At 45.3% G+C, this 22,403-nt stretch overlaps 1 long non-coding RNA gene across 1 annotated transcript in view; it reads left to right on the top strand.

The window, feature by feature from the left end:
* Window positions 1-1,277: 1,277 nt before the first annotated feature.
* The window catches only part of LOC310767306, a 131,627-nt gene continuing 110,501 nt past the window's right edge, over window positions 1,278-22,403 (top strand). The window contains exon 1 of the long non-coding RNA XR_014550861.1: window positions 1,278-1,320. This is a non-coding gene — a long non-coding RNA (uncharacterized lncRNA). The remainder of the gene's footprint in view (window positions 1,321-22,403) is intronic.

Below are 22,403 nucleotides of genomic sequence, written 5' to 3' on the forward strand. Positions count from 1 at the left end.
AGGACTGTGTATAATAAAATAAATGCACTCACAGGAATCCAGAAAGAGATTTCAACAAAGTGTTTTTGCAAGTTATATAATATGCTTTGTATATTTAAAGTGGAGGGTATATCCACGTGGAGGGTGAAGGAAGGTGCAGACTTGCTACCCTTGTTTTGATTGATTGATTGATTGATTGATTGATTGAATATTTATTTTAACAGACTCTGCCTTTAACAGAAGCATGAAACCCAGAAGTTAAGTGGGCTTAGGTTTTTTTTTTTTCTGGCATGGTAAAAATTGTAAGGAAAGAAGCCACAGGCGCAGGACCAGTAAAAAGCTGACAACCCTGGTTATAAGGCAATGCTATTGACCTATTGTGTGTACCATTTACCCCACTCCACGTTAAAGGGCTTGGCACTGCCTTTCTTCCACACTTGTTTGTCTTCTGCACCTTGCCCTCCTTTCTGAAGCAAACACAGTGGAGTTGCTGGCAATTGTGTCCTTCACTGCATTCTGGGTTTGAAGGCGAGCTGGAGCCTATATTGTCTGGCCATCTGCAGGGGGTGGGAGTCTGGGTTGCTTCTTTCTTTGGAATCTAAGGAAGGCAAAAAGGTAAGGAGGGGGAAGCTACAGATTCAGGATTCTAATCTGGTAATTATAGGCCCCACAGCCTGACACAAGGTGACTCCAATACCGATTTTGACCCAAACCATCTTGCCCTCTTTTCTGCCTTGTTAATTAGACTCAAGAATGCAGAAAAACCCGTGTGAGAGCCCTTGCTCGCCCTTGCTTCGTAAGTGTTATTATGACATTAAGTGGAATTTGTTGTGGTGAAGGGGAGAGGAAAGGAAAAGAAAGAAGGGGAGTCTGACTTGAGTTCTGCTGCTGTAGCCATGAGTTTGCAACCATCTGAGGAGCTTTTAAAAAGTGGTCATTTTCGGATTAGTGCTCACCTTCCCTTTGATGCTTACAAAACACTTCGCCGGGCAGGGCTGGGAAAGTATCTTTCCCTATTGGGTTGCCCACCTCGGAGGCCAATGGGGATGAAAGCTCCAAAGCCCCTGGCGCTCTCTTCTTGAAAGCCGAAAGGCATTCCCAAATCTTTAAAAGCTTTCCTTGTCACTTTGGTCTGGAGTTTCCTGCCCCAAATCAATCATGTTTGTTTTCAAACCTAGCAAGCTGATGAAGAGCCCTCACTTGAAAACCTTCAGTCATAGATCACAATGCAAATAAGTCCATTGGTTTTATATATATATATATGTGTATATATATATATATATATATATATACACACACACACACACACACACACACACACACACACATATACACCCAGTGGTACCTCGTGTTAAGTACTTATTTCGTTCCGGAGGTCTGTTCTTAACCTGAAACTGTTCTTAACCTGAAGCACCACTTTAGCTAATGGGGCCTCCTGCTGCCGCCAGAGCACGATTTCTGTTCTCATTCTGAAGCAAAGTTAGCGGAGTCTGTAACCTGAAGCGTATGTAACCTGAAGTGTATTTAACCTGAGGTACCACTGTAAGGGTAAGGACTGAAGAGGTATTTCCACCAAACAATGGCAACCAAAACACCACATTTGCTGTGAGTGAAATGTTGCACTCCTTTCCCAAGCCAGGATCCCTATGTTTGTCAATTACAATTTTGCTCCTTTAGGACTTTGGTCTATTGCTGCTCCATGGCATTGAGCTTGATTCGAAGATCTGAGGTTCTATAGGCCACATGGAGAATCTGTGACCCTTCAGATGTCATTGAATTCCCAGCTCCCAACAGCCCCAGCCATCATGGCCGATGGTCAGGGATGAAGGGGGTTGGTGTTCAGTAGCATCTTGGGAGGGGGCACTGTTTGATGGTGTCAGGGCAACTTGCAAGGTCTTGTCTCCAGGCAAGACTCACCCCATCAGTGCCTCCACTGAGACATGACTTCCCTTTAAGGCAGCATGGTCCAACTTCTCATACCAAGTATGAGAGAATTTTGACAAGGAACTCTCACCAGAGTGGTGCATGCTCTGGTGATCTCCCACTTGGACTACTGCAATGTGCTCTACGTGGGGCTACCTTTGAAGGTGACTCAGAAACTATAACATGGGTCCTAAAGAATCTACACCTGCTCCCAGTACGTTTCTGAGCACAATTCAAAGTGTTGGTGCTGACCTTTAAAGTCCTAAACGGCCTCAGCCCAGTATACCTGAAGGAGCATCTCCACCCCATCATCCAGCCTGCACACTGAGGTCCAGCTCTGAGGGCCTTCTGGTGGTTCCCTCACTGTGAGGGGTGAAGCTACAGGGAACCAGGCAGAGAGCCTTCTCGGTAGTGGTGCCCGCCCTGTGGAACACCCTCCCATCAGTTGTCAAGGAGATAAATACGTAACTACACATCTGAACAAAATAATAAAAAAAAATCCTTCCAGTAGCACCTTAGAGACCATGCACGCACACAAAAGCTCATACCAATAACAGACTTAGTTGGTCTCTAAGGTGCTACTGGAAGGAATTTTTTTTATTATTTTGTTTTGACTACGGCAGACCAACACGGCTACCTACCTGTAACTAGAACTATGGTACACATCTGAAGGCAGCCCTCTATTGGGAAGTTTTTAATGTTTAATGTTTTTGTATATGCTGCAAGCCACCCAGAGTGGCTGGGGCAACCCAGTCAGATGGGCGGGGTACAAACATAGTCATCATCATCATTGTCCATTAAATAATCCTTATCAGCTATGAAGCAGAACAAAAACCTATCCAAATAGAGTGATTGCAACTTTCTTTTAAGCCTAAAATTCTACAGCACTCTTACTTGAGAGCAAGTCCCATTGAACACAGTGGGATTTACCTCCAAGTAAATGTGCCTAGGACCAGAGTGCACCAGCGCTGTACTCGGCAGGATAGGTTTTCTTTCTTTTCTTTTCAAACTTGTTATCTTTGAATAAACATTTGCATTATGTTGCCATCTCATAATCCAGAGGACAGCGAGCCTGAATTATCCTTGTGTTCCTGGATGTTTGCACTCCTTTCCCAAGCCAGGAAGAGGCAGAGGAAGAGGCGGGATGTCAGCCCCGATCGTTGGCACAATAAATGCGGCCCGGTGTGAAGTTCCACGCCCCGGGGCGTGCGGACGCGCAACTTCTCCAGGTGACAGGTGCTGGAGAAATTAACATGCAAGGGACGAAACCTCCCTCCCTCTGGCTGCTAAATCACCGTGGAGCAGGGAGGGGAGAAGAGAAAAAGAGCGAGCCCGGGAGCGCGTCTCTTTCTCTCTGGCTCCTCTGTTTTGCATATAAATAGGAAGCAAGGGTTTATGCAATATTTTCTCGTTACAGTCATCGGATTTTTTCTTTCTTTCCTTCTTTTTTTTTTACCCAGGGAAACCTCTCTAATATGGCCACGCTCAGAAAGATCTGTTTTAATTTAAAAGCCAATAACAGGAGCGCGCCGGAACCTGCGCTATAGAAAACCGATGCGAGAATAATTTGGGAGCAGTTTGGGGAAATGCTGAGTCAGTTTCTCAGTTTCTCAGTCTCTCTCTCTCTCTCTCTCTCTCTCTCTCTCTCTCTCTCTCTCTCTCTCTCTCTCTCTCTTTTTCCCTCTCCCTCTCTTTCTGCCCAGCGGAAGCTTCTTTCCAAGTACGCCTGTTGGGCTCCGTTTACTGTTAGACCGCTTGAAACGCCTAATTAGTGTTTGTTTTCTAAAAATGTAATTACGCTTTGGGGGGGTGTTGCTGCTCTCTCGCTCTCTGCAGAAGCTCCAAATGTCTAACACGGGCACTTTTTTGGGGTGGGTGGGTGCGCGCGCCGAGGGCGAGCAGTTGAGATGCTGTTTTAGAAATTGTTAAACACACATTTGCGTGCGAGCGTTTGCCAAAGAGTTTCAACAGGAGGTCGGTAAAGCAGCTTGCAAATTTACAGCCCAATCCTCGCCACGTCTACCCTGCTGAATTCAGTGGAGCTACGACTGCAGCTTTGGAATCACAGAACTTTCGTTTTGGAAGGGGTTCCAAGGGTCATCTAGTCCAACCCCATGCAATGCCCAACATGTGCGTCGAACCTGCGACCCTGAGATTAAGAGCCTCATGCTCTAACGACTGAGCTATCTCCGACATCCCCAGTCGCTGAATGAATGAATGAGCCTGTTTGAGGGAATCCTTCGTGAGGCACGTTGTTATGTCTACAAACTTCCGATTAGTCGTTCAAGAAAATTGAATTAAACAGGGCTGTGCAGGAAGTGAGCTGACTTTGAATTCTGGATCGAGTTATTTGCTATGGTTCACTGTGCCCTATTTATTCACATCCTGAATGAATCGATTGAATTGTCTGCAGAGAAAATTGTTCCATTTTCCGCTGGTAAGTCTGGCCTCGGAACAATGCCATGCACGAAAGAGAGGACTTGAGCTTTTCTTTTTCGAGGGCGAGTCCAAAATAGCCTTATAAGGACTGAGCATGCTCAGTAGGCAGGCATGATGCAACAGCCCCAAAGGCTGAGTGTTGTCGGGCGTGATTTAAAGAGGGCATGGCTGGCTGGTACCTTGAACACGCGCTCTCTCCACGCTGCAACTTTTTGTCGCAGATCCCACTTCTGATGTTCTGCTTCCCTTCCCAAAACACAGGTGTGCACATCATCATCATTTGGAGAAAAGAGGGATGAAATGAAGTAGCGTTTCGGTATAAATCATTCATATTCGTGCCTCAGCAAGGCTGGACATGATCATTTTACACGTCAGATGGATAAGTAGGTTTCTCCAGGACAACAGAGGCCAGAAAGGTGGAGCATTTAAGTAACTGTTGCAGCCACACAAAGTAAGGAACGAGCTAGATTATTTCTCAAACCATGGATTGTGTGCTCTCTTTCCCACAAACTTTTCTCTCACTGCAAGCTTTATTTCTTTATTAAATTTCTATCCCGCCCTTCATCAGAGGGCCACAGGGTGTTACAATATAAAAGCACAGAAAGACATAGCATAGTAACAAGCAAAAACAATAATTTCCCTCCCCTCCCACACAGGCACAATTTAAAAGGCCATAGATTGTTTAATTAGCCAAAGGCCTGGGTAATTCAGATTTCAGATTCGGCAACAGAAGCACCCTGTTCACATGGATATATGCACCATTCCCCAAGATCCTGTTTCCTCTTCTAAAATGAGATAACTCACTTGCGTGAACCTGGAAAGGACAAAAATCATCAAGGTTTGAGCCTCCAATTTATGACTGATCATTTAGGCCAGCTTTTGGGTTCATCAAATGTTTTTGCAGACAAAAACAGATTCACACATGGGTGCAGGACACTCAGTGTCCCGGATGCCCAGTGATTTGCTGGGGAAAGTTATCTGTTATGGGGGAGGGGTTGTTCCATTAAAATGATATGAACACTTTATCCAGGGTGTTTAAGTGGTGGTCCTCTTTCCCACGAGCAATGTACACCTGTAAGCTCAACCTTAGTCATCATCGGGGCTTTTTTTCATCCAGAGCTCACTGGAGCTCAGGTGGGCACCATTGCCATTCTAAGAGAACAAGGGGAAAGTTCATGGTGAACTCCAGCACCTCTTTTTCTAGAAAAATAAGACCGGTCATCATCCACGTCACCCTGCTACATGTAGATCATCAATAGCCATGGTGTCAAAAGATGGAAATGGGATGGTTTACTCAAGGCAACTAAAAGAGGTCATGACCCAGGAAGGATTAAAAAACCAAAGCAAACCGTAGGTCTCTGTTGTAAACAACAACTCTATGCAGATGCTAAAGAGAGAATACCTTTTCTCTAGTGCTAACAGGGTTGCTAACCGTGAACTCAACCTGTGGGTCCCCAGATGTTGTTGGACTACAACTCCCATCATTCCTAGCCAGCATGACCAGTGGTCAGGGATGATGGGAGTTGTAGTCCAGCAACATCTGGGGACCCACAGGTTGAGAACCACTCTATCTACTCTCATTTCCTGCTTCCTACTTCATCCTCACATTGAGAAAGGAGACATCTTTTGTGTGTCTCCTGCTGAGATGCAGAAGTAACTATGGTTGAAGGCATCTCCACCTTAGGGAGAAAACAATGGATCATTATTATTTTTTATCAAGCATGCATTTCCTGTAATAAATGGAGCTTTCTTATATTTCCTCAACTCAGAGTCTCAGTGTGAAGTGTCCTCCTTGAACAGGGATACAGTCTTAAGTTCAAGTTCTGCTGAACGTTTTAACTCCAAATGCCAAGCAATGCTAACATTCCCAAAGACCTTAACTGAGCACAGGGATACCCTGAGTCAACATCCTGACTTCGCAGGATCAAAGGCGTCTATGAATCAGTTCAAGATTGCATTGAAATCAATGGTACTTAACACTTCTAAGTGAATGGTGGTGGGGTTTTTCCTGGGAGCTTCTAACTGGTGATTCCTCAAGTCTTCCAGTTTTTCTGGGAATAGTCTGTTGTATCCGTCACTGAGCAGGGAAGAAAGTGCACTTCGTATGTGCTCAAAACCTCTTAAATCGGCTTCAGGGGTGAGCACGGGTTCAAATGGATGTCGTCATCGAAGCTTCGGAAAGGAAGGGAAGCCCTCCTTCCCTTTCTCAGGCCAAATTCTACAGAGATTGAAGTCCAACAGCCTTTGCCACTCTTGTGCTCTCTAGACGTTGGGGACCACAACTCCCATCAGCCCCTTGGCGAAGGCCGACATAGTATCTTCCCTCGCGAAGGTCACACCTGGAAGAACTCTCTGGACCCACTGAGGAACAGAGCTCTGCTACTTTAAACTGTCGTAACAAATAACGACAGAATCCTCTCCAGGTCCGTAGAAAACTATCAGATTTTGTGTTGTTGTTTTTTTGTGGGGTGTCTGAAAGTCACTTCACCAAATGCATCTCCCTCTCTCTTTTTAACCCTTCTGTCCCCAAGATGCCCTAAGCACTTTTCCAACACCCTGCTAAGCACACATATACACTACTCTTCCTCAGAGGGAAGTCAGCCCGCTTTGCTGTCCACAAGGGACCTTCCTTCTCGCACATGCCTGCTTCGGATCAGACTCTGTTCTCTTCTCCCTACGAGAATCCGAACCCTCCCCTCTTTCCCCAGCCCCTCTCGACCCGCTAGCCGGCCTTTTGTCTTTCAGGAGACCCCAGTCGCTGGTTGCCACCAACGCTTTAAATAAATCACCCAGAGGTGAAACGAGGCTCACTTAACGCGCGATTGTTTTTAAGAGATTAAGGGGGAGCGCAGGAAACCCGGGCTTCTCTGGGAGCGAAATCTCCCAGCTCCAAAAAATAAAATAAAATAAAAATGTCCTGGAGATCAAGAGACATTTGGGGCGGCGGGGAGCCACAAAAGGAAGCGAGGGGGAAGAGGCTGCATAAATTTATTTATTTCTAGGCGTGCGTGTGTGCGCGCAAGGCGATTATTTCCTCTCCCTTTTCCCTTCCACGGTGAGTAAGTCCTTTATCACGAGGTGGCACCGGCTGCGCCCGCAGCCAAACTTTGCCTGAAGGTATGAACTGGGGATGGCAAGCGGGTTCCCGCCAGCCTCCTCCATAATAGCGCCGGGGATTGCCACAGCTGCGCCGTGACCCTTTTTGTGATGGAGCCGATAAGCGCCGGGGAGGGGATAATGGCCTTCTCTTGTGGGTGTGAAATTGCCATGTTTATTAATTGAGCGACACATTAGGAGCCTCTTCCCTCCTCTCCCAGCCCCCGCCCCCGACATCCCCCACCCCCAACCTCGGTTCTTTCTTCGCCACGACAGATCAGAGAAACAGACCTCTGCGCGCGCGCCCCACCCCACCCCCACGAAAGGCAGACAAAATTTATTTATTTTATTTGTTTGTTTCTAAAATGGATCTTCCCTTTCAAATAAGGACGACCAGCTGGAAAGGAGAGCTGAGCTCCTTTCTAAAGAACTGAACAGGAGAGAGAATTCTGAAAGGTGCTCTTGATGGGACAAGCAGCCCTGGCCCACAACTTCTTTGCCAGTTATTTAAAAGCACTTTAAAGACACTGTCCTGCTTGGCACCTTTGTTGTCCTGTTTCAAGTCCGCAAAAGACGCTTTGTCCCGATGCCCAGTTATATCCGGGCAATTATATATCTGGAAATTATATCTCGAGGTAGGATCGCAGGAAACTGCTTTATATACGCTGGAAACAGCCCAGAGTGGCTGGGGAAACCCAGTCAGATGGGCGGGGTACAAATAAAATTAACAACAACAACACAGTTGATCTATCAAGTTCAGTATTATCTACACGGAGTGGCAGTGGCTCTGCAGGATTTCAGACGATACAGCCTTACTGCAATCAGAAAGAAGTTCCATTCATTTATTTCATCATTCACATCCCAAGTTTTCCTGCAAGGAGCTCAAGGCGCCCTGCGTGGTCTCTCCCCCTCACCACAGCTTACTCAGTCACAACAACCCTGTGAGGTAGGTTAGGCCGAGAGATAGTGCCTGGCCCAAGGTCCTAAATAAATACAAAATGAAAAGTGTTGATTTCTTTGTGGTGTGTCTGGCATTGCTCTCAGCCCTGGCCTTTTGGGGGGGGGGAGAAGGCGGGGGGGGGGTGTCAGATGAAGAAGTGGGTTTTCGGACAGAACTGAACGCCAAGGAAGTCGAGTGGCCATTAAGTCACTTGCCCCTCGGCATTTCTCACATGGGCCTGCAGGAGAAGATTTTGTACTCGCTGCGTTCTCAGGCCGGGAGAAGTCTCCCCTGTTGAAGGTCTTCAAAGCAGAGGAGCGATTAAGGCGGGAGAGGGGAAGAGTTGTCAACCCTAATAGGAAACGGGTTTAGGGTTCAGATGCACGACGGGAATTGTTAAGTTTATTAGTCTAGTGGAACATGAGATCTTGGCGAGTGCAGATAATCATGCAGGAACGAGGAGGAGGAGGAGGAAAAAATGGGTTTTCTTCTTTTTATTCGATATTAAATGTACAAGAGTAGTTATCCTGTCTTCCTTTGAATCTGATCGTCCATTGTTACGGATAGGGGTTTTTTAAAATGAGCTAAGTACACACCATACAATTAACTCACACATAGACCCTGCGCCCGAATCCTGGGGGCTTTTTAGTTTATCCCTCACAGAGCTACAATTCCCACGCCGTTAACAAAGCTACAGTTCTGTGAATTCGTGGATGTGCGATTTCAGTGTATGCTGTGACTCCAAGGATGGACATCTTAACTTGGTTTCCGGGCAGGATGGAAGAACTGACTCGTCGACACGTGTCTCATTTTGTGTGAACATTAAACGCTCGTTTCAAAGGATACCTATTTATTTATCAAACACCCATCTCCCTCACATACCCTTATAGGCATTTTCTTATTTATCTCTTTATTTTCAAGAAGGCTTTAAAATGTAGAGCCATTTACAGCTTAGAGAACAAATGGTTCACGTGTGTGCGTGTCAATAACAGCCAAAGTTTAGAGCAGATTTGTCGGAGCCTTTTAACACTGGACTGTGAATTATCTCGCAGACTGTCGCATTCACCAGGAATTCCAGGCAAAATATTTGAATTTCAGATTACCCGCACAGCAAATCCTAAATGCAAATCACCTTCCTTTCTTCGAGGATAGCCCCGTTGATTTAAACTGGATTGCTCTAGAGTAAGCCTTGGCCTGCTGTGGACTTTTACTCTTCCAGCCCTCCTGCACGTTGACTTCTGTGGGATTTACTTTTTAGTAAAATCGCTTGTCCTCTCAGCCCAAGCATGTTTACTCGAAAGTAAGCCCAATGGATGTTAATGGGAAGTGGCTTCCAGGAAACGGGCCTGAGCAAAGCGACTGTACTTCTCCATCTGCAATACAGAGCAGTGATGTGCAACCCTAAACTCAGGAGAATGCCACATTAGCTTCAAAGTAGTTTACTCCCAAGTCAGTGGCTGAGGCCTTCAGATTCCGTTTTCCTTCTGTCAAAACGCTTTCCCTAGCACGCAGCGCTGAAAGATACAGAAGCCCTATCGTGGGACAAAATCGACAGCTTTAATAATTTCTTAATAATTTACTTCCCCGGAACCGACTCCTTGGGATCCTAGCCAGACTGTTAAACCGAGTGAAATCTAATCGATTCGGAGCTCAGTTCAGACGCATGTCTACTGGGAAGTAAATCCCACTCAGCGGAAGGCGGCTTTTTCTCATCAGTGTGCCTCAGGGTTGGCAGCTTGCAGATCACACAGAGATCTTCTACGGTTAACATCACGCGAATGGCTGGACCAAAACGCCCAGCTGTTTGCATCCTTTGCTGTAGGCAAAGATCTGTAATCGGGTCCCCCCGCCCCCGCCCCGGGGAGCAAAATACTGACTTCAGAGTAACTAGGCAAAGGCTCTGGATTCAGGTCCCGCTGTTCGTTCAGGAAAGTCAGGATCTCAAACGAGCCACGGGAGCTTCTGCGTGGTTACTCCGAAGTCAGCCCCACTGACTTCGACCTCGCTTGACTCCCGAGTAAGCGTGCAGCAGAGAATCCCAACCCTGGATCCAGACGCTAGCTCCCAAGCTGTGCTTACTCGGGAGCCGCTCCAACTGAGTCCAGTTGCGCTTCTTCCACAGTCTACTGTGGCAAAGAGGGGCAGCCTCAAGCCAGGATCTTTGCTACCTGCGATTGGAGGAGGAACTGAGGGATGGGGGGATTCCCAAGTTTGTGCTTCCTCAGCTGCTATGACACTCTTTGCCCAGGGATCCTTCCCAGGTGAAGGAGGCGCGGAGAGCGCTGCGCTCTGCCGACAGACCCGGGCGGTGACTCGCGCCTGCTTCCAAAGGATGACGTTGCCTCTCGCCCCTCGCAATTAAGCGGGTTATTACGAGCTCGCTGCGGTGTGTGTTTCTGGGCCAGGAAGACTTGTCGCTCGCCTAATTAAAGCCAAGATCTGAAATCTTAATATGCTTTCCTTTTTCGTTTTTTAGCACGCAACGGAACCCCGAGGGAGCCGAAAGAAAAATCACTTTCTTCGCAGGTTTTGTTGCTCTTGAGCCCGAGCCAAAACGGGTAAACGGAATTGGAAGGGGGTGAGGGCGGTGAGCTCTGCTGCTGCTGCTGCTTTCCTCCGTTTCCTTGCTTACTTCTCTTTGTGTGCGCGCTGGATCGCAGGCGGTGAAGCGCGCGCGCCCGTCTTCATCGGAGAGATGGGGAGGCAGGCTCCGAATCGGGGAGGAGAGAGGGGAGCTGCTTGCTCCTCTAGGCTGCCTGGAGAAAGAGAAAGGGGTCCCGGCACCCTCCTCGCCCGAGTCAAAGATCCCCACCCACCCAGCGGTTATTGCGCGCCCCGAGGACCTGAGAACATCTTTTAAGCAAGGTTCAGCTCTGGCGTGAAATGAGAAAGGATAGCTTCTCTCCAGGAGGACCACATCTGCTTCTAGAGACAGGAGCGCTCTTTTTACGACGTGTGTGTGTGTGTGTGTGTGTGTGTGTGTGTGTGTGTGTAGCAGTCTAGGCTCTAACTAGCGGCTCCTGAGAAACCAGAAATTGACAAGGCTTGCTTTCTTTGGTCATCTTCCTATCACAGAGCCTTATAGTGCAATCCTATACCCCAGGCCCTGGAGGCAAATGTGGCCCTCCAAGCCTCTGTTACCTGGCCCTTGAGACTTTCCACAGGCCACACACCCCTTCCCAGGTCACACCCTTTTCTGATGTTGCTTCACATCCTTCTGAGAGTTTGTGCTTGGCTGGGATGTGTCCTTGGTAATGGAGGATAGAGAGGGGTATGTGCTGTAGAAACCAAGCCTACTGTACAAAAGTAAAATTTGTTGGGATTTGACTTGATACTAGGAGAGGATATATTTATTAGATATTATCCTTCCTTCCTCAGGTTAGTGAGTTCAGCAGAGTGCCACCATCCCTTTGCAGTTTAAAGAGAAGTTTGGATAGGCTTGTTTTAGCCTTTTAGTATTATAATAATCCAGGAAGCTTTAAGGCAGACTGGATTTTCCTGGCATTATGCCCCTTTTCTCCCCCTTGAAATAATAATCGCACACAGTTTTGAGAAAAGGTAGAAATAACACTTACTCATTCAGTCTATGTCTTCAAGAATAGCAGATACAGCAGCTTGAAGTAGGCAGGCTTAAAATGCTAATTTAGTTAATAACACATACTAAAGTCTCACTTAAAAATGGAGCCTGAGCAGGAGTTAGAGGTGATCTCATGTTGCAGACATGATGGAAAAGAGAATGTGCCCAGGCAGGAAGTAGTATATACAGTACAGTGGTACCTCGGGTTACAGATGCTTCAGGTTACATACGCTTCAGGTTACAGACTCTGCTAACCCAGAAATAGTGCTTCAGGTTAAGAACTTTGCTTCAGGATAAGAGCAGAAATTGTGCTCCAGCGGTGCGGCGGCAGCAGGAGGCCCCATTAGCTAAAGTGGTGCTTCAGGTTAAGAACAGTTTCAGGTTAAGAACGGACCTCCAGAACAAATTACCGTAAGTACTTAACCCGAGGTACCACTGTATAGTTAATGCCTCTTCCTATCAGGGCACAAGAGGGAAGTGATCTCACAGTCCTCCTTAGTAAGTACCACAGGAAGACTCTATGAGCTTCAGCCCCAATAATATGCCTATCTAGCAAAACATGAATTGTTGATTTGACTGTGATAAATATCCCACAAAATTTGCATTCATTGCTGCACCCACTTGTATGTGCCCCCCCCAAGATTGCCCAGAAGGGAATGTGATCCTCAGGCTGCAAAAGCTTTCCCACCTCTGATCCATATGTCTACTCAGAAACAAGCCCCACTGAACTCAATAGGACATTTCTGTTAGGGTTGCATTGTTAGTCATGAATTCAAACAGCTCAGCCAACCCACACCAGTGGAGTGCAGAGATCTTTTCTCACAAGAACACAAGGCAGAGTAAAAAATAAAAAAGGCAAAGTTTTCCACTCCTCTCTCTCCCTCCCTTCCCCCCCCCCCCAGGATATGTGTGTTCCAGATGTTCTTAGACTACAATTCTCATCATCCCTGAGCATGGATCATGTGAGCAGGGACCATGTGAGCTGGAGTCTGATGTACAACATCTGGAGGCCTACAGGTTCCTCATCCCTGCTATGAGATGTAGCGTACAGCAATGTTCAGCTATGTCCTGATGTGAAGACACAGGAGACCACCCAGCAAGTCTGGGTGGGGTCAGTGCCTGGGTGGGTGGGTGACTGCCTGGGAACCACATAGAAGAATGATGGAAGAAAGGTGAGAGTGTACAGGTAGTAAATGTGTCATAGCCCTGCCATCCAAACAATGCCTCAAAGCCAAGACTATATCTATCCTTTTCTGAGCTCTGATTCTTTCCTGACCATGCCAAGAGAAACATAGCTAGGCTCACAACTCATCTGGCTTTACTACACTAGTGGCGAAGAATAGACAGGGACAAAGTCGAGGAACAGGAGACCAAATTGTTCTGCACCCAGCTTAGCCATGGATGTGTACTAGGAAAACCCCCAGAGATAACCTACAGCAAGGAAGGGGGAAACCAGGGTGGGGAGTGGGAGAGACCCAAAGTTCTGGAGCTGGAGTTGGTGTTTCCATTCTGGGTTCTGAGGTCTAGCGCAAGGCCACAACTTCAGAGAGACCTCTGTTCTCCTAAAATTGGTATGTCAGAAGAGATTGCAGCTCTCCTCTGATCTTAGTCCAGAAGAGACATCTTATCTGATCACATTTTATTACATATTTGTCCATTTATTGTTACATTCATATCCCACCTTTTCTCCAGGGAGCTCAAGGTATGTGCATGGTTCTCCCCATCCCTGTTTTATGCTCACAACAACACTGTAGGCCAGTCACCATTTCTCCACCTCAAAGTCACCAATGAGCTTCATGGCTGGTCTCTCAGTTCCTAGCCCAACACTTTAACCACACCCAACTGGCTGTAGAACTGCGGGGGGGGGGGCAGTGCTTGCAGGTGTTGTTGGGTTGGAATGCAACACCATCAGTCCGCATGGCAAATGGTTAGGGGTGGTCAGAATTGTTGTCCAACAAGATCTGGAAGGCCAGACATTACCCATCCCTGCAGTAGGATGAGTTCTATTCCTAATAGTCATCACGCCACTCAGAAGTGCTAGTCAGTCAACACAGGGACTGAGGGCCCTTAGGCAGGAGGGTTTATTGGAAGAGGAATAAACTACTTAACCCCAGCTGCCAGTGGCTGAGTTAATCTTCTTGGCAAGCAAGGTTAATGGGGTGACAAATACAGGATCTGGAGCCTCCACTATCCTGGAGGGTGAGAATACAGAAATGGAGGAGGAGGAGTTGTAGTAGTAACAGACACTATGATCCAGCAAGAAATATCTGCTGTGCTTCCACACATCCATGTAATGTGGATGTAGGTATCCTCACACTTTCACATCCACACCATGATCAAGTAAGTCATGGAACTGGCTAAATGTGCCCTTTCATGTTGTTGAGGATCTACCACACAATCTAAGGCATGATAAATGTATTAGGTGATTAGTTGTTAGGGTTGGAAAAATGTCACCTGGCCCCCAAAACTGTGCCTCTCAGAGTAGCTTGAGCCACAGCACTTAGCAGGGGATACTATTTGTCCATATAGGAATAGCTTTACTCACAGTTCACATTCAGTAGCAATCTGGAGGCCAGCTTAGGTTGCAGTTACAGGTACATACTGAAGTTTAGATTAAGTCTGAGCTAAGTCTTGGCATGGGTGGTGCTGTGGGTTAAACCACAGAGTCTAGGACTTGCCAATCAGAAGGTCAGCGGTTCGAATCCCCGTGACGGGGTGAGCTCCCGTTGCTCGGTCCCAGCTCCTGCCCACCTAGCAGTTCAAAAGCACATCAAAGTGCAAGTAGATAAATAGGTACCGCTCCGGCGGGAAGGTAAACAGCATTTCCGTGTGCTGCTCTGGTTCACCAGAAGCGGCTTAGTCATGCTGGCCACATGACCCGGAAGCTGTATGTCGGCTCCCTCAGCCAATAAAGCTAGATGAGTGCCGCAACCCCAGAGTCGGCCACAACTGGACCTAATGGTCAGTGGTCCCTTTACCTTTACCTAAGTCTCAGACTTAGAACATGGGCCTACATCCTTTGTTATGGAGGAGGCATGAGAGATGAGATCGCAGGAAGCAAATGAAGAGGCATGAGAGTAAGAGAGAGAGAGATGGCAATGTTACCAACCTTTTATATGAGTTTGACAGGAAGTCCTCCCTGTTGGACCCACATTCCTCTGAGCGCCCATTCTAGCAAACAGGAAATGTTGGACTTGACTGCTCTTTCTGGATATCCAGTTCCCGAATCTCACACCTTTGGTGAAGATACAGCTACCATGATGCAGGTAGAGGGTTGGCAACCTTACTCATCATATGTAACTTGAGATAGATTGTGTTGAACGGGTTTTCTTTACTTTACGAGAAGCTACCCGCTGATTAAAAACAAGAAAGGAATTTGTATTCTCTTCTTCCCCCACCCCATCATGCACTTCTCCACAAAGGGAAGTGCCATAAAGCTATCTGAAAAGCTACAATGTTCAGATGTGTTTGCCACTAGAAGTCTTTTCAGCTCAGATGTTCTATAATTATGCCTCTTTTCCATTTATTCAATACAGTCAGGGTTAGGCTAAATGGCTTTGGTAAACCACATGAAATACTTTGGGGGCTGTGTATGTATGTTAATGCCTTTTAACGCCATTCCTCCCATATTAAACGAACAAGCTTGCTCTCATTGAAATAATGTCTTCATGGAGATATTTCAGCAGGTTCCCAGTCAATGGGAAAATTAAAGTCTTTTCCAGTTCAAAAATAGCATGTTAGCATTTTTTTTATTTTGTTTTCCTTAAAAGAAAAGAAAAAAGACCCACCAAACACTGGATAATCAAAATTATCCTGGAGATTTCCCCACCCCCTCCATTCTGAATGACATTACAAAGATTTTTGTTAAAGAAAGCCAGACTAATTGCTGCCAGAAGACTCTTTTCATAGAAAAGTCTGGTTTTCATAAGGCAGCTTGTGTGGGAGTTGTGGTTACATTTAAACCTAGAGGAGGGTTTTTTTTAAAGTAGGGTTTTCTTAACAGCCATAGGAAAAGACCTCATTTTAGTGAAAATGGGCCGTAATAACACAGGAAAGATATACTAACAAGACTGCCAACTTTGTTCTTGGCTGTGCTCCTCTAGACTTTAACAGTTATAAAATGGGAATAAATCAAGCCAGAGAAGCTTTCTACACCATTTCATGTGGACTAGAGAAAAGAGCTGTTGTTATCTTTCAGCTTGCTATGCACTTGTTGAGAGCACAGGAACAGTGCTTTGATAAAAGTTGGCATCTATCTATGCTAAGGCCCACCAAGCCAAATTCTGTCCACCAGCAATATATTTTGGGCTGCTAGATACTTGATAACTTCCCGTCCTGTTTCTGCAGGCCGAGGCAAAATCCTAAAACAGGAGATTCCAACCAAACATCAGGAAGAACTTTCTGACAGTAAAAGCTGTTCAACAGTGGAACAGAGTCCCATGAGAGGCGGCAGAGGCTGAGTGGACATCTGTCATGTGTAATCTAGTTGAAATTTCTGCATTGCAGGGGGTTGGACTAGATGATTCTCAGGTACCTCCGAACTCTAGGATTCTTTTTTTTTTGGTATAATTTTTTTATTAATTTTCACATATCATTTTCAACAGTCACTAAACATATTTTGACATCTTAGACAATTTTTTGACTTCCATCAATCTCATCTGAGAATTTTCCAATCTAAGCTCTAAATACACATTCCCCACTTCTTCAGTTACATTTAATTCATAACTAATATCCCTATTCTTTCTCTGATTTGCAATGTTCCATACATTTTTCCTTACACAGCTTCTTGTAATCCTACTAGAGCAATTTTTTGGTTACAGTTGCTCTTCAAATAATTCGTATATTTCTTCCAATCTTCTGTAAATCTCTGGTCCCGCAGGTTTTGAATCCTTCCTGTCATTTTGTCCAATTCTGCAGTCTATTAATTTTGTTTGCCATTCTTCTTTCGTTAGCATCTCATCTTGTTTCCATCTCTGGCCTAACAATATTCTTGCTGCTTACAATTCTATGATTCTGTGAGGTTGTTGAGTCCAGTTCAAGCTGGCACCAACGGCTATTTGAGTGTTGGGCTTGTTTTACACATAGGCAATAAGAGCAGCGGGACGCGGGTGGCGCTGTGGGTTAAACCACAGAGCCTAGGTCTTGCCGATCAGAAGGTCAGTGGTTCAAATCCCCGTGACGGGGTGAGCTCCCGCTGCTCGGTCCCTGCTCCTGCCAACCTAGCAGTTCGAAAGCACGGCAAAGTGCAAGTAGATAAATAGGTAGCGCTCCAGCGGGAAGGTAAACGGCGTTTCCGTGTGCTGCTCTGGTTCGCCAGAAGCGGCTTAGTCATGCTGGCCACATGACCAGTAAATGGCCAGTAAAGCGAGATGAGCGCCGCAACCCCAGAGTCGGCCACGACTGGACTTAGTGGTCAGGGGTCCCTTTACCTTTAATAAGAGCAGCAGTTAGACAGATCATCTTGCAAAATCGCTATCACCATCATTGCATGATCATGATCTTTTATGTATGGGCAATCCAGGGTACCTTCTGCCATGTCTAGCATACTGGTAGGCCTTCATCTCTGGGACAGGATATGCCTATCCCCCCAATAGTGAGAGGAGAATTCTTCCTATCCAAATTTCCAGAGGGTGAGGCCACTTTCTTATCAGTCAGGAAAAGTAAATGCCAGAAGTATTGGTTGGGCCCAGAAATCTTCTCCTAAGACATGCAGCACTGGCACTTTTTAGCGGAGATTAGTGAAACCCACTCTGATAATTCTGCATTGTTATACAGAATTCTCCGAGTGAGTTCACTAATCTCTGCTGAAAACAATTCCTGCCATCAGATTCTTATGGGGGATTATTCCATGGGAGTGAATGGCAAAGCAAAATGTTTATATAGCACAGCCTGTCAGGATCCCTGACATGCTAGGACTACCCAGTGCTTTCAATGCCCTGATGTGCCTGTGATATTACTGGGACGTGCAAGGGCTGAAAAGCCTTAGTGCCTGCTGCGGCCTGCATGGTTTATGCATATGTGGTCATCCCTGTGGAGTCATCTAGAGGTCAGAAAGGGTGTGACTTACACCATACAGGCCACAGCAGGCCTCCAGGCTCTGGATATTCTTCTAAATACTTCCTGGAGGCATCCAAGGCTGCTCTCAGAAACTGAGATACAAGAAGAGGACACCGAATCATTCCTAGGGGATGATCCTGAAGATCACCTTGAGATGGAGCTCAGATAGAAGCAATAGTTTAGCCAGGCAGTGATGCAGTTAGATAATTTAGATTCTGAGCTTAATCAGTGAAAATTTTGGGGCGGAAGACTTAATGATGCAGGCAAGCGGGTGCTCCTCTTTAGATGGTACTTCAACATCAACATCAAAGCAGCTACTCTATTCCGAACCTAAAAATGGAAAGTGTAATGTTGGTGGTCAACAAAGAGGTTTAAAGACTCTCTCATTTGGCTATGAGTGATCACCAAAGAAAAAAGAAGAAGGTACTATGTACATAGGTATGTGGTTAGCAGTCTTGCTGTGCTCTTCCAGAGCATTCTGCCTAGTGGGCTCTGGACATCTTTCCCAAAGTCCTGTCCTGATGGTACCACTTCAAACCAGCAACAGAACACACCCAACTAGATGTTATGAGGGAAGAACACAGCCTGACTTCAGAGGATGCCTAGCATTTGAATGCCATTATTTGTACACACATATACTCAGATGGTATGATAGCATCATTAGCATTTAATGGAACGTTGGCTCCATGGTTGAGTTTTGGATCCTGTTGCTGAGCAGTTTGTTCACTAATCATCTCAATTTCACTTTTGGAAGTCAAATCAATGGTCATCCTGCATTAAAAATACTGGATTGAACAGGGCTTCGGTCTAGTTTACTTCCAAGATTGCTTCCAGCACTATGATTCTGTGTATATGCCATGGTTCCCTGTTGTTACTTTTGTTTGTAAAACCATATACATTTGTTGGTGATCTCTACTGTAGTTGTACCATGCGTTTGAGAAGGAAGCAATGTCATGTGTGCAAAATAGAAGGCTGAAGTGATGTATTGTAATAATAAATTACTGGAATTCAAATCTAAAATGTATTCTTGTGATTCAAAGTAACCTAAAATGGTGTTATGCTATGCAGCCTGATCCATTCTTTGTTAATAAAATCTTGCCATTTTTAATCTGAATGACTCCTCTTTAGGGTGCGGTTAACAGATAGCTGAGTGGATATTGTTACTTGTCTTCTGTCATCCAGTTTGCTACACCTGGCTTCTCAGGGGCCACTTGTTCACTCTCTAGACTAGGGGTGGGCAGATAGTAGATTCTGATCTCCTGGTAGATCTCTGGGTTCTTTGCAGCAGATCAACAAAGGTTTCTAAATTATTTAACAACTGCAACCACAAAATGGCTTCTCCCCATTAGGCTGCTGAAAAAAAGAAAGCTGATCAGAGAGTGGATTTTTCTGTGAAAGGACTATCCTCTCAGTTCATTTATGGTCTTGAAAATAAATTCCTAGGCTCAGAATGAAGCATCCTTTTTTTTAATAAAAAATATATATATAACTATAAAATTAAGCTGTTCTTTTGCAGTTAGCACAGGATAATAGATCTTGAGGTTCTAAGTAAAAAGCAAAGTAGATTCAACAAGCCCGAAGTCTGCCAACCCCTGTCTAGATCATGTTTTTCACTCAGGGTTCTTTGTGCTTTCTGTTCATGGATTCTGCAAAATTTTACCATGCCCCACTTCTGGTTTCTCACTTTCCACTCCTATGCCAGCCGGTCACCCACATTCCGAGAGTGGGAGTGAGTGTGACAGGGATGGGGAACCTGAGACCCTCCAGGTGAGACAGAGACACTGTTGAACTCCATCTCCCATGAACCTTAGGTAGCATGGTCAATGCCCAAGAATGATGGGAGCTACAGTCCAACAACATTTGGAGGACCACATGGGTTCTCCATCCTTAGTCCATGAGTAACATGTAGCCCAACCTAATCTTTTCAGTTGTAGCACTCCATTTATGGAACTCCCTTCCCTAAGAGAGTCACCTGGTGCCATCTTTATTTTATTTTCAGTATCTGGTGAAAACTTTATTATTATTATTTTGCCCCAAACTTCTAATACAATATGCATTGTATGCTAGAAATCGTCACTACTACCACCACCCTCTTCTTGATTTTAATGCTGCTTGATGTCATGATTCTTTTCTGGGTTTGATTGCTGAAATGATTGTTAAAGATTTTTTATTGCTGGTACTGGATTTATGAAAGCTGCTCTAGGAGCTTTGTCAATTGAAGAGTGGGACAAATAAATAAAAATACCTCGAATAAAAAGTAGGAAATGTGTAAGGGCTGAAAAGAGAGCAAGGGAAACCCAGAGTGTGTCTATATAAAGGTGTGATATAAAATTGAAACTGGCTGGATTGGCTCCTGAGTTCTGCTCCCCCCCCCCCCGCCCCCCACCAGAAGCCTGAGGACAGGATTATACACAAATTAATGGATTTAGGACTGAGTTCACAGGGCAAAGTGATAGGCTTTCCCCAAAATAGCCTGGATGGGGTTTTTTTGGGGGGGGGAGGAGGAGAAGAAGAGCTAACCCAGTAAATCCATTATTAAAGGGACTTGGGGAAGCTTATTTGGGGGTTTTCTTTCTTTCTTTCTTTCTTTCTTTCTTTCTTTCTTTCTTTCTTTCTTTCTTGACCATGTGACAAAATTTGCCATGCAAATGAACATGAAGTCACTCACAGAAGGCTGTAAAAACAAATTCTGGCATTGGTGCGATTTGCTTTGTTTTCTCCAAAGGACAACACTTAGACTGAGCTGCAGGAGTCTTGGAGAAATCAAAGGGTAAAACTCCCTCTGCCCTTCAAATATTTTAGCAATGCTAAAGCAAACATCAGGCACTGAGAAGAGAACAGAAAACCAACTCAAATCTTTCTTGGTCCACAGCAGATAAGATGAGGAACTCAGAGCAAGATAATGCTAGCTGAATGGTTTTATTCCTCTTCCTTTTACTGTATTTTTGTAGGTTTTATATGCCTTTGCATACTACCCTGAAATAGATTTTTGGATGAAGGGTGGTTTATTATCATATTTAAACAAACAAGCACACAGAATCAAGTAAGGACTTATCCCTACAAACCCTACCCTGTGTCTGGACTGTACCGTTTCAAATTGCAAGGGTACACAACTGAATAGTACATGAAAATCCCCTGCAGTAGAAAAGGAAGCATCAGGGAGACCTGTGCTCTAGTCTAGCCACAATAGATTTCTATGCATAGGGAAAATCTTGTACGCAAACCTTCCCTCATGTGAGCAGTTACCTATGGTTATGAAGGGCAGATCCCAGGCACAGATTTACCACCTCAGCTGCTGTTTGTAGGAAATAGGCCTGCGATGCTCAGATCATAGCCTACAGTCCTAGGTCCAGTTGCAACCATTTCTGTTGTTCATAACTTTGTGAACTAAAGGCCTGGTCTTCAACCTAGTGTATATTGTAACAAAAGTGCCAGACTAGTGGAGTGGTCATGGTGTCACTGTCTGTTATCCTAACCTAATAGGTGATGATGGACAAAATACCGTAGGTTGTGATGGCTATGTTTGCTACCTTGAGTTTTTTGCAAGAAAGGACTATCAATGTCATAAATACAACTTTAATTGAAATAGATGGAATTCAGCTTACCCCTAATGCACTGAGGATGTAGGTTTTACGGTAGGAGGTTTTCCCCACCACTCAGAACCTGATTTTCTATGAAGCAGAAAATGGAACATTGAAAGCAACCTGCTAAAGAAGTATGCTTCCTTGCTCCAGTATGTACTTGCACTAGTATATTGAAAGTATTTGGATGTTAGACAGAAAACTATTTAAAGCTGCAGCCCTATACCCACTTACTTAGGAGCAGGTCCCATTGGGCTCAATGGGAGTAGACGTATATGGGACTGCAGTGTTAGTTACCTTGATGGAATAATTTTGAACCCAAACACTGCACATGCAATGGATTGTGTCATCATTCTAAGCAGGCTTCCTTCTCAGCTATGTCATCATTCTAAGCAGACACCCAAGGCAATTTCTTCCCACTTCTCTGTCACTGGCGGCAGGGAGGTCATTTCAGTAGGCACAGGGCACAAGAGGTTTCAGCAGAGAGATGCACAGTTCTGAGCAAGAGAGTTAAGAGTTCACTCTTGGATGTAGTCAAGAGTCCACTTCACAGCGTTTTAAGAACCTTTCTTGAAACCTTCCTTTTTATATCACATAATAGCCCCATAGCAATGCTGTAAACACAAATCAAGCGATTCACCCTATTTTTTTTTGTACGGAAAATGTCATATCCCGTTCACATACTTAAGTAGAATGCAAGACCATTTAATTGTTCAATAACAATGGGTGCTTTGTGAACAGGGGTGGCACTTTAGGATTTTGACAGAGAGAGAGATTTTCCAGCTGGGGAGGGAGATGCAAGATTTGCAGG

Source organism: Podarcis filfolensis (genome assembly GCF_964270895.1).
Source record: "Podarcis filfolensis genome assembly, chromosome: 7".
Classification (NCBI taxonomy): domain Eukaryota; kingdom Metazoa; phylum Chordata; class Lepidosauria; order Squamata; family Lacertidae; genus Podarcis; species Podarcis filfolensis.